Genomic DNA, 18,766 nt, shown 5'->3' on the forward strand with positions numbered 1-18,766 from the left:
AAGAAGGATTGTTCTGATAATCAATTTCGTAATAACATTATACCAAAAAAATCTATTACTTATAATCAAATACGCCAATAAACGTAATTTTTGAAAAAAATGATTGAAATTACTTAAATTATTTATATATTTTGTAGGTACACAATTTAGATGTAATTGATCAAAATGGTATTCAATTGGGAGGAAAAAATACCTAAAACGATAATAATGTAAAGATATTAGAGAGATCTGAGTACATTGAAAGTTCTTGATGCCAGTGCTATAATCTTGGATGTGACTAATGCAAAGCTCGTCGACAATAAAGTTGACCTAAGTAAAAGTACATTAAATTCTGAAGGTAATATGATGCAACCGACAATTATGACGTTAGAAAACAAACTGATATATTATTGAAGGTGCCAGTTCAAAGTGAACATTCATAAAATTTATATCCTTTTGTTGCATATATACGTAATAATGATCTGACAACACACGCACACCAGATGTTTATAATAGTAATGTTAAATTATTATTACGTATATATGCTGCAAAAGAATATACACATTATGTATGTTTACTTTGAAATGGCACCTTCAATAATATATGAGTCATTTTTCATGGTAATATGTATAATAGTATTTTTTATATACATATTCATTTTCATTTCTTTATCTTTCAATAATGATACAAAAAACTATTATAGTTTGATCTCTCATCTAGAACACTATATTTGATTCAAGATTTTGGAGTGTAAGATAACAAGTTTTCAATCACGTATATCTTCATAAGTATACGTTTACAAATTATGATTCTAATTAATAATTAATATCGTGAAGAAGGATTGTTCTGATAATCAATTTCGTAATAACATTATACCAATAAAATCTATTACATATAATCAATAATCAAATACGCTAATAAATGTAATTTCTGAGAGAGAAAAAATGATTGAAATTATTTAAATATTTATATATTTTGCAGGTACATAATTTAGAAGTAATTGATCAAAATGGTGTTCAATTTGGATGGAGGAGGAAATACCATAAAACGATAATAATATAAAGACATTAGATCCGAGTACATTGAAAGTTCTTGATGCCAGTGCTATAATCTTGGATGTGACTAATGCAAAGCTTGTCGACAATAATGTTGCCCTAAATAAGAGTGGTATCAAAATAGTTGACAAGCGCAGTAGTACATTACAATAATAAAAGTACATTAAATTCTGAAGGTAATGCAATGCAACCGACACTTTCGACGTTAGAAAACAAACTGATATATCATTGAAGGTGCTAGTTCAAAGTGAACATTCATAAAATGTATATCCTTTTGTCGCATATATACGTAATAATGATTTAACAACACATGCACACTAGACGTTTATAATAATAATGTTAAAACATTATTATTTCGCATATATGCAACAAAAGAATATACATTTTATGTATGTTTACTTTGAACTGGCACCTTCAATAGTATATGAGTCATTTTTCATGGTAATAATGTATAATCCTCACAATATTAGTTACTAATTACAATAATAATTTGTAAATGTGTGCTTATGAAGATACACGTGATTGAAAACTGGTTAACTCACACACATGTGCTCCAAACTCTTGAATCAAATATAGTGTTCTAGGTGAGAGATAGAAATAACAGTTTTTTAGATTTCAAAAATGAATCACATAAGAAGTATTAATTCAAAAGAATTCTTATGTACTCCAAAATCTTGAATCAAATATAGTGTTCTATGTGATCAAAATAAGTTTTTTGTATGTTAAAAATGAATCACAAAAGATCAATATTAATTTTAAAAGAATTCTTATAAAATTGTTTTACCATATTTTGTCTACTTTAGCGTAATACATCTTTATTATTGGAAGATAATGAAATGGTAAAAAACCTTAGCATACATAATGAGGTATTCAAGTCAGACGTAAAGTTGGCAACTGTTGGTGTATGTTTGCTTTGATGAATCCGGCACCTTCAATAATATGTGTGTCATTTTTCATGGTAATATGTATAATAGTATTTTTTATATACAAATTCATTTCCATTTCATTATCTTTCAATAATAATATAAAAAACTATTATAGTTTGATCCCTCATCTAGAACACTATATTTGATTCAAGATTTTAGAGTGGAAGTTAACAAGTTTTCAATTACGTATATTTTCATAAGTATACGTTTACAAATTATTATTCTAATTAATAATTAATATCGTGATTGTTCTCATAATCAAATACGATCAAATATAGTGTTCTAGGTGAGAGATTCAAATAACAGTTTTTTATATTTCAAAACTGAGTCACAAAAGATCAGTATTAATTTTAATAGAATTCTTATATCAAATTGTCTATTTTAATGTAATACATTTTGTTATTGCAAGATAATGAAATGGAAATTAATATATATATAAAAAATCTTGGCGTACATAATGAGGTATTCAAGTATATGTTTCAGTTAGACTTATTGTTAGTCAAATCAGACGTAAGTTCGGAACTGTTGGGTATTACTGAAGAAGAAGAGAAGGGAACTGTTGTCTTTTTTACCTTATTATTTTCTTAAATCTAATGACACGTATCATTTGTACGCCAAGTTAAATTCTACCCTTCTTTCTCTCCGACTCGCCCCACTACTCATCATTGTCACTCTCCTTCATATATGTATAATATATTTTTAAATAATTCTTTAAATCATTTTTTATATATATTTTTGATACATCTGTACTTTAACATAATATATTATCACGAAAGTAACTGATATTAAAACATCTATGTAAATATATACAATTTATACTAACTTCGATACATTGTGCACATCCTCCCTCCTCTTCCTCTCCCTCCTCCCTTCCCCACTACTCATCTTTTTCATTTTATTTCACTATCTTGTCGTGTAATATGGATTTTTCCCATAAAATATATCGTTTAATTAACTAGTCTTTAAAAATTCTATCTCTAAAGATCTAAGAGGTACCATTCTTACACTTATTTAATTCTAATGACATGTATCATTTGTATGTATATATAAACTTACCTTTTTAAAAAAAAGGTAGAAAAAAGCGCTAAGAGTGGGTGCTGCTGATCAGAAAACCATTTGGGCCAGTTTCACCAACGTCAATTACTTAATCGACTGTGAAACTGACCAATCACATTTGCTGTTTAGTAGAACCATCTTTAAAAACCTACGTGATATTATCCTTATTTACTTAATTCTAATGACATGTATCATTTGTATAAAAGATTTGATATCAATAGTAGGCGCCAAGTTAAATTCTAATCTTTAAAAAAAAACGTGGTATTATCCTTATTATTTAATTAAATCAATGACATGTATCATTTGTATAAAAGATTTGATATCAATAGTCGGCGCCAAGTTTTTCTACCTTATTACTTACTTAATTTTAATGATATTTATCATTTGTATACAAGATTTGATATCAACAGTCGGCGCCAAGTCAAATTCTACCAAATTAAAAAGTAAAACACAAGTGGTACCTTTAATCTTTAAGAACCCATATAGTACTATTATTTAAATTCTACTAAATTAAAAAGTAAAACCCATGTGGTACTATCTTTATCTTCATACAATGAAACCTAAGTATATGCCTTTGTATTCTTATTAAAAGATCTTCCTATTCGAAACCAAGTGACTTAATTCTTATTTAAAAAAATTATATCACAATTAATTTAAAAACAAAATGAAAAAAATTTATTTAAATAGAAAAATTTTTTATGTAAAAACACTTCGCGCTGCTAGGTCTCTATCTCGATGTAATAAAATACAATAATAAAGATAAGAAACATTTTCACGAGAATTAAAGTATTTAGTGTGTATATATTCGTGCATATGTCTGTTCGAGTGAATTGTATCTCAATCCCATTATATACTAACGTCATAATAAAATTATATATGGATGTAACATTTTGTATAAAAGAGATTAGAAACTACGAGAGTTAAAGTATGCAGTCTGTATGTATATTCGCGTACAGTATATGCGAGTGAAATACATAAAAAAAGAAAAGTAAGCTGTATATTTATTAATCAAATGTAGCAATTAGAATATGTTTAATATAATTTTTAAATTATCATTAGATATACATATATTTGTATTAATTATTATAGCTTTTAGATAGTTTTCATTGTTTTTCTTACTCGCTCTAGCAGCGCGAAGTGTTTTTACATAAAAAATTTTTCTATTGAAATAAATTTTTTTCATTTTGTTTTAAAATTGTGATATAATTTTTTTAAATAAGAATTAAGTCACATGGTTTCGAATAGGAAGATCTTTTAATAAGAATACAAAGACATATACTTAGGTTTCATTGTATGAAGATAAAGATAGTACCACATGGGTTTAACTTTTTAATTTAGTAGAATTTAAATAATAGTACTATATGGGTTCTTAAAGATTAAAGGTACCACTTGTGTTTTAGTTTTTAATTTGGTAGAATTTGACTTGGCGTCGACTGTTGATATCAAATCTTGTATACAAATGATACAGTCATTGATTTAATTAAATAATAAGGATAATACCACGTTTTTTTTTTTAAGATTAGAATCTAACTTGGCGCCTACTATTGATATCAAATCTATTATATAAATGATACATGTCATTAGAATTAAGTAAAAAAGGATAATATCCCGTAGGTTTTTAAAGATGGTTCTACTAAATAGCAAATGTGATTGGTCAGTTTCACAGTCGATTAAGTAATTGACGTTGATGAAACTGGCCCAAATGGTTTTTTGTGCAGCAGAACCCACTCTTAGCGCTTTTTTCTACCTTTTTTTTTAAAAAGGTAAGTTTATATGGTATATACATATGAATGATACATGTCATTAGAATTAAATAAGTGTAAGAATGGTACCTCTTAGATCTTTAGAGGTAGAATTTTTAAAGACTAGTTAATTAAACGATATATTTTATGGGAAAAATCCATATTACACGACAAGATAGAAATAAAATGAAAAAGATGAGTAGTGGGTTAAGAGTTAACGCTGTTAGCAATGCGCAAAAATATAATCTTAAAATCTATAACATAGATATTATGTCGTTTCGATCCTTAGTTTCGATCCTTAGTTTCGGATCATCATCAGCGACAATACAATATCAAATTAAAAAATTACTCAGAGTTGCAAACAAAGATGTTGTCCCGCAGTATGTAATATACAACCAATCTGAGGCAAGACTATCACTTCTTCAAGTGAAAGTATGTACATTATTTCGAATAATTGAGTATGCTGTGAATTATATAATACATCAAGAATTAAAAATTATATTAAAAAATTTTTTAATAATAAAAATTTTAATAAAACATTAAAAAATTAAATACTCAATAAGCTTATATATACCTCAAGCTGGTCGACAAAAGACATAAAATCAATTATATTACAGAAATCGCATTAATCAAATTTCATCGTCAATATGTCTGTATATGACGATGTACAACGATATAATGAAGTCCGTTATTACAAATCAACAGACCACAAACAAGTTAGGTCAAATTAATGTTTATTAGTTTGTCTAAAATATCAGCGTATGAGCGATCAAGACCATCGGTATCTGTTTTTAAATTAAGACCATTACTTTGTGTCTTAATGTAAATATCATTTCTGATATCAATCGTTTATGATAAAAACTTTCGCAGTCCAAAATATTCACATTATCCCAGTTAAATTCATGATTATGATCCAACCTATGATCTGTGATAACAGATTTGGAAGAAGTATTCCTCCGCACATGATTACGATGTTCATTAACACTTGTTATCAATTTTCTCTTAGTTTGTCCAACATAGGTTGCATCACAATTATTGCATTTTATTTTATAGATTACATTACGCCAAATTATACAAAGTGCTATCAATCGAAGATATTATGATTCTAAATGGGCAATCTTTTTTGTGTATTTTCGGTAAGGCGTACGCTCTTGGTAAGTTGCCATCACTGCAATATAATTTTTTATATAAACTTTCTGTAATAAACTTTGATTTTTTCCATCTTGTCAATATAACCTTCAGTCTTGTATTAATCTTGTTCGTGGGATCTCTATCTATTTTTTCATATGTATTTCTTTTACTGACATTTTCAAAAATGAAGTCCAAAGGATAGTCATTGAGTAACAAGATTTCAATTATGAATTTTAAATTTTTCTCATGAAAGTTTGGATGCGAAAGTAAAAACGCCTTATCAACCAGTCCAAAAATTACTCCAATTTTTTGTGAAACGTGGTGTTGAGACCAAAAATTAAGCATTCTACCTGAATAAGTAGGTTTTTGAAACCAGTCAAATTGTAAAATATTATCGATAACTATTATGGTGGTATTCAAGAAATTGATTTTATCTCCTCCTATTTCTATAGTAAATTGTAAGCTTTCATGATAGCTATTAAAGCTATGTAACACTCTATCAATTTGTTTCTTAGGTACCGCCATAACAGTGTCATCCACGTATCTATAGTAAAAAGGAATATTAAAGTCCAAAGTTCTCAACACCTTATTTTCAAGGTCCTGCATAACCAAATCCGATAATATTGGGGACAATGGAGAACCCATAGGGGTCCCATAATTTTATTTATAAATCTGTTTGTCAAATATAAAATGCGTCGATTCTATTATCATTCTAGTAGCATCAATAAATTCATCTATCGGTATCGAACAGTTATTTGAAAAATAGTTCCATCTATTGGAAATCGATTGTATAGCCAACTCCAATGGTACATTAGTAAATAAAGAGATTACATCAAGAGAGATTAAATTATAATCTTCATCAATCTGAGTATCAGATGATTTTTTGATAGTTTAACGTCCGATGCGCCTAACATACGGCACTGCGTCCGTCACTACATCGCGTACACGAATCCAACTAGTGTGAGTGGTACGAATACACAGACACTTGTAACTAGAGACCCTCTAATCAGAGTCGCGAAATAACGTCAATAAGGTTAGGTCTGCGATACCATTTTTCAGCAAAAACCGGAAGTAGCGATTATAGTACATTGTATAACTGTAGGGGAAAGTTGTTTATTGTGGGGACGGACGCGGCGGCACGAGCGAAGCGAGTACATACACGCGCCTGTGTCGACCTATAAACAAATATGCCCCCACTGTTACACATAGAATTTTTTTTTGTTTAGGGCACGTTACGTGCACGCGTGAAAAGAAATATAATACTACTGCACGTACGAGCACCATTGCAGTTTCAATGAAAAGACTATGACTGTGATATATTAACACCTAATACATGTGAATCTAAATACAGTTATCATAAATTACATTATTATATTTTTTATATTAATACTGTATTTCATAAAATTATATTTTCTAAAATGACTGGTTGTTCTGCGCCAGACTGCAATAATTCTGTAAAAAAGGGTTATATTATGAAAGTCATTCCTCGTAATCCTGAAAAAAGAACAAAATGCAGCGAATGTAGGTCGACTTAAATTTGACGCCATGACTATTTCCGGTTTTTGCTGAAAAATGTCAGCACCAATCAAAATTGGAAACGTTATTTCGTGACTCTGATTAGAGGGTCTCTACTTGTAACACGCGGCTAAACGGCCGAATCGAGCGTAACTGCGCCTGCGCTAACTACTTAAGGCTAAAAATGCAGTAAAGATGCACGTAAACATAAAACCATCATTGCCAATGAAAGGATATTCATGAAATGATAAGATCAAGTCAGTTAAATCTAAAAATTATCTATAATCTCAGGCAAAATCAGGAAAAACCCCGTTGCATCTCGGTAATGCACTTCCGGGCAGTCCCAAGCACATCAGCTATACGCCAGCAAGCATAGGAACACGTGCATATCCACCTGACGAGCAATAACTCTCTCAACTCAGAATTAGAAGCCTAAATAAACATCGCTTCTTTCGCAAATGCTTGATTCTCGGTAATCTCGCGAAGAAGCAGGATACCGAAAACGCAAGATGAAAAACTCGCCGCATCTTTGTATACACGTTACTCGCGCCGTAATGCAACTCGCGCGGAGCCGGCGCGGCTATATGAACTATACCTGCTAAACTATCGATCTCTCGCACTCGCGCCTCAAAAATCGGCTTAATTAAGACCAAAATTAATGATTTAATAATCAAGGTATATTCTAGAAGGTCCTTTACACGGACACCACACAGTTAAGCGATTAACATCCCCTTACCGCGAGACGCTACCAAGCGACCTGTATATAAACGCGCCGATTCCAGCGGAGCGTACCTATTCCTATTACAAAACAGCCAAAGACAAGGTAACTATACCTCGCGCCGAAAAGCGTTTCTGCGGCTTCCTATCTACAGTATCATATCACAAGCCGATTCTTGTCCGCGCCTTTTGGCGTCCAGGAATCAATGTTAACTTCCCTCCTATACTTAGCCGACTTTAGTCCGCGCCTTTTTGGCGTTCTAAAGTCACTATATTAGCACTCACTACCTATCCGTAATAGAGATAAGTTCGAAAAGAACTCCGAATAAATTCTCTCGCCATTTCAATATTACACTTAGAATATCTTCTACTTATCAAAATATTTCATTTTAGCATACTCTTTCTTCAAAACTCGAGAAAAATATTAGTAATCCTGGAAACTAAGAATTTGCACACTCAAAGCATTGACAACCATCTGAGAAATATCATTAATTAAATCGAGAGAAATTATCCCGATATTCAACAAACAATCGTATTAACATTAGAGTTTATTTTTGAAATAAAGATAACTTCACATTCATATTAAAAATTAAATTTTCTAGTAACGATTACACACATAGAATACCTCCTTTCGCCGGAACTTAGATAAACCGATAGTTACTTAACGGCATTAAAATATCGCCCGCGACAAATTACAACAAGATTATTTTCTCCTTCACAGGAGAACATAATATTATTTCAGTACCGGGAGAAGTACGTTTAATTTCCGAAAACATTGGGCTTACTCACTCTCAGGATATTGACGCCCGTGCTTAGAATACTTTTCGTAAATATAACTTTCCTTCTTACTATTAAAATTGGAACTAATCCCAACATTGGAATTATTTCGAGAGAGCCACTCGATCAACCTATTTGTTAAAATTCAATAGATGCCGAAAAAGTCGAGGAAGAGGCGAATACGTAGCAAGAGGGGAGGGGTAAAGGTCAGAATACGAGAGGTTATCCGCGACTACACCCAGGGTGGAACATTCGACCCCTCCATCTACTGGGCCCCAGAACCCCAGGACGACGCGAAAACACCTGCCGCAAAAGAGCAAGTCCCGAAGGAGAAATCCGAGAAAGATAAATTAAAGTCACTCCCGCAACCAAGGCCCCGTCCTCGCACTTCCCCGCCTATATGCGTGGCGCCTGTGAGGAAGCCGACTCGGCCTATATTAATAACTAGTCTTAAGAAAAGGGGCAAGGCCTAAAACAGGAAAATATTAATATTTACTACTAAAACATCACCAGATTTACTTAAATTTTCTATTATTATCATTATTTCGTTATTCTACTATTATTATATTACTCTATTTTACCATATTGCTATACTATTCTTGCATATTAAATTCACGATATATTATATATATATACAATATAACAATTAAAATCATTTCTGTTGACTATCTTATATCATTTAATTTCTATTACCCCCTCCTATCCTCCCCAACGAGAGACGTGGATGAGTGAAGCTAAATGATGAACCATAAATACCATCTTTATATGGTACAAGACTCTGTCGCTTCCTCAAATCTCTCATTTTTAATTTTAACGGAGGGTACGACGGGCAATTTACATTATAAAATTTTGCTCAGAGAGATATAGTCACTAGCATACTGCTACAAGGACTACCTATCAAGATAAAGACATATTATTGTGCCTTTTTTGACGGCACTGGTGACAGCAGCCTGCCAATTTAAAAGTAAACAGTCAAAACAGCTGAGAAGCCGAGGCTTCGCCTCGCGCGCCCCGCTCCGCGCCCGCTCCACACTTCTGCCGCGACGCGTCTCATATACAGCGAAAGGATCGCGAATCAATCGGGACGTAACAGATAGACTTAATTGGCTAAAGAAAAAAACAAGATGTTTTCTGAAAAATAATAGCAATCTAATTATGACTAAGGCAGATAAAGGTAACGTGACAGTGGCTCTTGATAAAGTTTTTTATGTTGAAAAAATTAACGCAATGCTTGGCGATGTCAACACGTACATTAAGTCACCAAAAGACCCTACTAATAAAATGATTGGTAAACTTAAGACTTTGTTAGTGAGATGGGAGAATTGCAAGTATATTGATGAGGGTTGTTACAAGCGTCTCAGATGCAATGAAGGTTTACTTCCTAGGGGATATGGCTTACCTAACATTCACAAACAAGATTGTCCATTCAGGATTATAGTTTCGTCTGTTGGAAGTCCTTTTTATAATATTGCAAAATTCTTACATAGGCAAATTATTAGAAGAATTCCGAGACCATCGAGTTACATCAATAACAGTTTTGAATTAGTAAAAAAATTATCTGATACTCAGATTGATGAAGATTATAGTTTAATCTCTCTTGATGTAATATCTTTATTTACTAATGTACCATTGGAGTTGGCTGTACAATCGATTTCCAATAGATGGAACTATTTTTCAAATAACTGTTACCGATACCGAAAGATGAATTCATTGAGGCTACTAGAATGATAATAGAATCGACGTATTTTATATTTGACAAACAGATTTATAAACAAAATTATGGGACCCCTATAAGTTCTCCATTGTCCCCAATATTAGCGGATTTGGTTATGCAGGATCTTGAAAATGAGATGTTGAGAACTTTTGACTTTAATATTCCTTTTTACTGTAGATACGTGGATGACATTGTTATGGCGGTACCTAAGAAACAAATTGATAGAGTATTACATAGCTTTAATAGCTATCATGAAAGGTTACAATTTACTATAGAAATAGGAGGGGATAAAATTAATTTCTTGGATACCACCATAATAGTTATCGATAATGTTTACAATTTGACTGGTTTCAAAAACCTACGTATTCAGGTAGAATGCTTAATTTTTAGTCTCAACACCCCGTTTCACAAAAAATTGGAGTAATTTTTGAACTGGTTGATAAGGCATTTTTACTTTCGCATCCAAACTTTCATGAGAAAAATTTAAAATTTATAATTGATATCGTGTTACTCAATGACTATCCTTTGGACTTCATTTTTGAAAATGTCAGTAAAAGAATTAAATCAATTACAAATAAGCCGTCACAACTTAATTCTAATGACAATAACATAATAAGAAAGAATATAAATTGGTTAATTATACCTTACATAAAGGGATTTTCGGAAAGATTCAATAACATTGTTAATGGATTCAATCATAAAATTCCTTTTTTTAGTATTAATAAATTGAATGATTATATTAAGGTACAAAAAGATTCTATTCCACATGATACAAAAATGAATGTAATCTACAAAATAAAATGCAAGGATTGTGATGCAACCTATGTTGGACAAACTAAGAGAAAATTGATAACAAGAGTTAACGAACATCGTAATCATATACGGAGGAATACTTCTTCCAAATCTGTTATCACAGATCATAGGTTGGATCATAATCATGAATTTAACTGGAATAATGTGAATATTTTGGACTGCGAAAGTTTATATCATAAACGATTGATATCAGAAATGATATTTACATTAAGACACAAAGTAATGGTCTTAATTTAAAAACAAATACCGATGATCTTGATCGCTCATACGCTGATATTTTAGACAAACTAATAAACATTAATTTGACCTAACTTGTTTGTGGTCTGTTGATTTGTAATAACGGTCTTCATTATATCGTTGTACATCGTCATATACAGACATATTGACGATGAAATTTGATTAATGCGATTTCTGTAATATAATTGATTTTATGTCTTTTGTCGACCAGCTTGAGGTATATATAAGCTTATTGAGTATTTAATTTTTTAATGTTTTATTAAAATTTTTATTATTAAAAAATTTTTTAATATAATTTTTAATTCTTGATGTATTATATAATTCACAGACATACTCAATTATTCGAAATAATGTACATATTTTCACTTGAAGAAGTGATAGTCTTGCCTCAGATTGGTTGTATATTACATACTGCGGGACAACATCTTTGTTTGCAACTCTGAGTAATTTTTTAATTTGATATTGTATTGTCGCTGATGATGATCCGAAACTAAGGATCGAAACGTTCGACATAATATCTATGTTATAGATTTTAAGATTATATTTTTGCGCACTGCTAACAGCGTTGACTCTTAATAGCCTTTATGTTTTTACTCAATTTTTTATATTGTTTTAAAACATATAAGAGTCTATAATTCAATTATATTATTAATTTATTAAATTTTTTAATCAATTTAATGGATATTTTCAAGCATCACAAACGCGAATTCATGTACTGCAACCAAAATGTATACAATTTCTTTACAATATTTGCCGACATTTCTTGAAAACTGAGTATTTAGAACCTTTCTCACTAAATATACCAAACATTCGGTCTAAAAGAGTATAAAAAAAGTCTTAATAAGATTGATTTAGGGTATGATTGCGAAGAATACCTTAAAGGATTAAAGACGAAAGGACACGAAGACGTTTTTTTAATTAGTTACAATTGTTCGACAAAACTGCTTGATGTTTTATGTGACTGCTGCGGACGAAATTCGAAAAAAGTTACCTATAAGTAATATATTTTTATCAAAATTAAAAGTTTTCCAGTATTTTGAAACTTTATGCGATACCGATAGAGAAAAATCATTCACTGATGTTTCTTTCATAGCTAAAAGTATCGGTGGTTTCGATGAAGAAGCTTTAAAGAAAGAATGGACTGCATTGCCATTAGATCTCACAGAGGAAGAGAAACAAAGTTTGTCTAGATTAAATTTTGATAATTTGTAGATAAAAATTTTGCACCCAATTAATATTACTAAATATCCCAATTTAACATGTAACGATGCATCCCCCCACGCATCGTTCCGCCACCAACAACTGGCCGAACGCCGCTGCATCGTCCCGCGATGCAGCGATGAGAGCGCATAGCGCCCGAAAAACAATTCAAACAAAATTCGCAGGTATTCGGTGACAGCAACCGTCATGCAACGCCGAGGACCGCCTAACACCGCCGAGCTCGTTCGGCTATCGTGGACTTCCACCGCTTGACGTCTAGCCCATCGCGAACGTCAAAGCGGCGGGAAAACACGAGACGAGCCGGGATAAAACGAGCGTCATTTTCCCAGCTCCGATTCCGAACACGATCCGAAATCCAGCTCCGACTTTCCTTTCTATAACAATCGAGAAAAACGAGTTAGAGAGTACTCTAACCCGACCGAGAGTTTTCGGTACATCTTCTTCTTCTTCAATTATTGGCCAGGCAGCCCACCGGGCTGAAACTAGGCCACTGAGGTCCGCGAAAAATATTAATAAATCGTGTTGTAAAAACAAAAGCACCGGTCGCCTCGAAACCGGGTAAACACGGGTATAAATGAATGATGCAATAACGGAAAAAATGGCGCGTACCCCCAAGCACTGGACGCCTGTGGTTACGGTGTCCGTAAAACGTTCTCCGCACCGCACGGCCATGCGCCGAGACAAATGAGAGGACTCTCGTAGTAAGGAATGCAATGCACAGTCGAAGTCGGCAGAACATTTCAAAAATATTGGTCGAGGCGCAATATATCTCGAGACGGGGCGAAACACGTCCGTCCCGCTCGAGTGTCCTCACGAGACTAGAGTTTTCGGTAGACAAAAAATCAGGCATCCGTGGACACCGTACGCAGGGATGCCAATTCGGAGCCGATTCATGCCAACGGGACTAGCGCTATCGGTCGGCGGCCTGGCACAACAGGCAGCACTCACACAAGCACAAGCTCATGTACGTGTGACTTGATAGCAGAAGCGTGACGACTATCGTTCTGTCCTTGTCGCACTAAGTACTCTCCTTGTTCCCCTTCGGCGCGCTGAGAGCGAGCGATACAGCGAGAGAGAATCTGAGAGAGAAAGAGAATCCTTCTCGCCGTCTCGCTGTTGTGTCCTTCAACCGTAATTTCTCAGAATCAAGCGTCAAACTACCGAAATATTTTCTCGGGCGATTCATGTATGTTAATCATATCGAGATTCTTATTAGGGAACATTTTAGATATATGTATTATATATACATTTTATAAGGGTGTTTCAGACCAAACGGAGGAGCCGGCACGTTTATATTCCTCATGAAAAACTGAGTCGAAAATGTCAATACCAAAATGTTGTGGTATTATTAGTTTTTAAATAGTGAGCCTTTGAAACTGTCCAATCACAGGACGTGAATTCCGCGCCGTCAGGTGCGACGCAACCAAACGTTAGCTGCGCGAGCGCGCTTTGATGGGTACCGCACGATGCCGAATGAAAATATTGCAAAAGTTTTGAAATCTTTATTAACATCTACTGCTATATGTTTAAATTGAGTTTAATTTAATTGACGAGAAGTAATGTCGTAATTGCAAATTCGATTATCAGCAAATATCATTTATATCAGTAAAAAAGTATGTATTTTTCAAACATTTCGAATAATAAACAAATTAATGAATAAAATTAATTAAGATTTGTGTAAGACCGTCGATGTGTTGAATAAAATTAATATTAATCAAATTATTTAAATAAATAATTTCAAAATCAGTCGACATTTCCAAATTTGCTGATTTTTCATTGACATACTGCTAGTATTTTGCTATCTAGGAAGGAGAAGCTACTCGTGCTGAAACATTCATAAACATTATGTCTATACACAATATTAAAATTTTATGTGTGTATAATGTGTGTATGTATGCATACAATTTAATTCTAACAATGCATATAAAAAGATATTTAGTGAATACAATTTTGTGTGTTTTAAAATGTGTGCATATGTACATACACAATAATATACATTCCAATATTACTTACAGATATGTATTGATGATACATGCAATGCTAAAAGTATATTTTAGGTATATTGTGTATATATACGTACATACACATATTACAATGCACATAAAATGTAATTGAGTTTGTGTTCATTCTCTACATTAAATGTTAGAATGAAATTTTATGTACACATATACCTATTTTTATATACATACACAATAAAATATATATAATACACACAAAATTTAAACTTGCTTATAATTAGGAAATATGTGTATTAATCTGTTAGCATAAGTAACTTTAAATCCGATAATCAAAACGCCTCTGGCAGTAAATTAAAAGTAGTCAGCCCACAATTAACGCCTCTGACAGTTGTCTATAACTAGCTAAAGTACAATTGTCAGTTATACCATTTTGTTATAACAAGCCAGCCCACGGTTAACGCCTCTGGCAGTAAATTAAAAATAGTCAGCCCACGATGAACGCCTCTGACATTTGGTCATACAGCTGATCACAGCTGTGCAAACTAACCTCAATCAGTATAACTCAATCCATAAAAATATTTTTTATTTTGTTTTATACCGTCATTGACACAGAAAACTTTATTAAAATGAAACTCTGAATGCGCGGCCGCGGTGCATGAGAGGCCTCGAGTCTCGACGCGACGTCGACGATTCATAGCATCGCAGATCACAGCTCGACACAGTATGCAACATGCTCGGCGCGCCCATGGTGAGCGACCTCGACGCTGCGTTGCCACGTCGGCGCGCCGAGCATGTGGCATGCTGTGTTGATCTGCAATGCTACGAATCGCGTTGAGACTGGAGACGGCTGACGCGGCGCGGACCAGCATTCAGAGCTTCATTCTAATAAAGCTTTTGCTGTCAACAACAGTACGGATTAAAATTTAAAAAATGCTTATTAAAGATTAAGATCGGTCGAACATTTTCGTTTTTTATTTGTGCTGATTGGATAATTAGTTCGTGAGAACAAAAATCGTAAATCTAGTCATTTTTCAAGCTCTAACATTTTCTATCTCGAAAATTATTGATTTTATCAAAAAAGTCTAAGAAACAAAAAATGTTCACTTTGACCCAATTTGGAGTACAGAATTTTTTTAGAATTCTTGTTCAAAGTTTTGATTTTTTTAACAAAAAATTGTTTGTAACTTTTTAGTGATCACTTCAACAAAGAAAGAGTATGTACATGCTTTTTGGCAGAATATAATATAAGGAATCGAGTCTAACCATTTTCAGTCGCCAAAACGTTGAATCTAGATTTTAAAAAATTAAAATTTTGAATAAAAGTTCCGAAAGAATTCTGTATGCTAAATTAGGTCAAAGTGAACATTTTTTGTCTCTTAGACATTTATGATAAAATCAATATTTTTCGAGATAAAAAATGTCAGAGCTTGAAAAATGACTAGATTTACGATTTTTGTTCTCACGAACTAATTATCCAATCAGCACGAATAAAAAATGAAAATGTGCGGCCAATCTTAAACTTTTGAGCATTTTTTAAATTTTAATCCGTACTGTTATTGACAGTGAAAACTTTATTAGAATGAAGCTCTGAATGCTCTTTCGCGGCGCGTGAGCGATCTCGACGCTGCGTTGCAACGTCGGCGCATCGAGCATGTTGTCATGCTGTGTCGACTGCGTGCTATGAATCGCGTTGAGACTGGAGACGGCTGACGCGGCGCGGAACAGCATTCAGAGCTTTATTCTAATAAAGTTTTGACTGTCAATAACAGTACGGATCAAAATAAAAAAAATGCTCATTATAGTTTAAGATTGGCCGAACATTTACGTTTTTTATTCGTGCTGATTGGACAATTAGTTCGTGAGAATAAAAATCATAAATCTAGTCATTTTTTAAGCTCTGACATTTTCTATCTCGAAAATTATTGATTTCATCAAAAAAGTCTAACAGACAAAAAATATTCACTTTGATCTAATTTAGCGTACAGAATTTTTTCAGAATTTTTGTTCAATGTTTTGATTTTTTAAATCTAGATCCAACGTTTTATCGACTGAAAACGGTTAGACTCGATTCCTTATATTATTCTGCGAAAAACATGTATATACACTTTCTTTGTTGAAGTGGTCATTAAAGTTACAAACAATTTTTTGTTTAAAAAATCTAAACTTTAAACAAAAATTCCGAAAGAATTCTGTACGCTAAATTGGGTCAAAGTGAACATTTTTTGTCTCTTAGACTTTTTTGATAAAATTAATAGTTTTCGAGATAGAAAATGTCAGAGCTTGAAAAATGACTCAATTTACAATTTTTGTTCTCACGAACAAAATAATTATCCAATCAGCACGAATAAAAAACGAAAATGTTCGTCCAATCTTAAACTTTAATGAGCATTTTTTTATTTTAATCCGTACTGTTATTGACAGTGAAAACTGTATCAGAATGAAGCTCTGAATTCTCGTTCGCGGCGCATGAGCCGTCTCCAGTCTCAACGCGATTCATAGCATCGCAGCTCGACACAGCATGCAACATGCTCGACGCGCCGACGTAGCGTCGAGATCGCTCACGCGCCGACGTGGCAACGTAGCGTCGAGATCGCTCACGCGCCGCGGACGAGCATTCAGAGCTTCATTCTAATACAGTTTTCACTGTCAATAACAGTACGGATTAAAATTTAAAAAATGCTCATTAAAGTTTAAGATTGGCCGAACATTTTCGTTTTTTATTTGTGCTGATTGGATAATTAGTTCGTGAGAACAAAAATCTTAAATTTAGTCATTTTTCAAACTCTGACATTTTCTATCTCGAAAACTATTAATTTTATCAAAACAATTTAAGAGACAAAAAATATTCACTCCGATCCAATTTAGCGTACAGAATTTTTTCGGAATTTTTGTTCATAGTTTAGATTTTTTAAACAAAAAATTGGTTTTTGACGTTTTCGTTCCTGTCAAACCTCTTCGCAATAGTTCCACAGAATAAAAATTCCTTCTCCACGATTAAAATATCCGAGCTAATATACGTGCCCCTGGTGTATATTGTGTTTAAAGCTGGAAAAAGTATGAAATTACAGATTTTTTTATCCATTTTTATCTTCAGCGTTGTCGCCATATTGAGAATGAATAAAGAAATCTATGATTTCACATTTTTTCCAGCTTTGGACAGAATATACACCAGGGACAGGTATATTAGCTTGGATATTTTAATCGTGGAGAAGGAATTTTTATTCTGTGAAACTACTGCGAAGAGGTTCGACAGGAACGAAAACGTCAAAAACGACTTAGGCCGTCACTCCAGCATCACTTGACCACTCAAAAAAAGTGTATATAGATAATAGCAGAAATAATACGTTAATTTTGAAACTTTTTTTGTTAACTTTTTAACGAGTTAGGTCCGATGGTTAAAACTTTTGGCCATGACCTTTAGTAATAATTCTTAGTCTAACTTTAGTAATAATTCTTAGTCTAACTTTTGTTTGCGTTTTCTGTGTACCTTTCGAATTTTTGTCTTATATTTAATGTTTTCAAAATTAATAAAAATATTTTATTTTTTGTTTTCTCTGGCTCGTAGCCCTTCTACACATATTATTTTAATACTATAGAAACTAGGATCTATATTCTGACGATATACACATGGGAATAGATATATTTAGCCATCTATCAAAATATAATAATATTTTATAAATATTTTATAATAATATTTTACTATATTTAGCAACCCGACAAATTTGAACCTTTGAAAACTAACCGCAAAAATTTGATCCTTCCTAAATTAAAACGATTACCTAACCACAAAATAGAAAACCCAATAAATTTCAACCTTTGAAAATTAACCCCAAAAATTTGAACCTTTCTAAATTAAAATAATTATTTAATAATGTAACATAATAATTTAAACCTTTATTACTTTAAATGATATTATCTAATATAA

This window comes from Cyphomyrmex costatus, unplaced genomic scaffold, assembly GCF_001594065.2.
Source record: "Cyphomyrmex costatus isolate MS0001 unplaced genomic scaffold, Ccosl1.0 scaffold563, whole genome shotgun sequence".
Classification (NCBI taxonomy): Eukaryota; Metazoa; Arthropoda; class Insecta; order Hymenoptera; family Formicidae; genus Cyphomyrmex; species Cyphomyrmex costatus.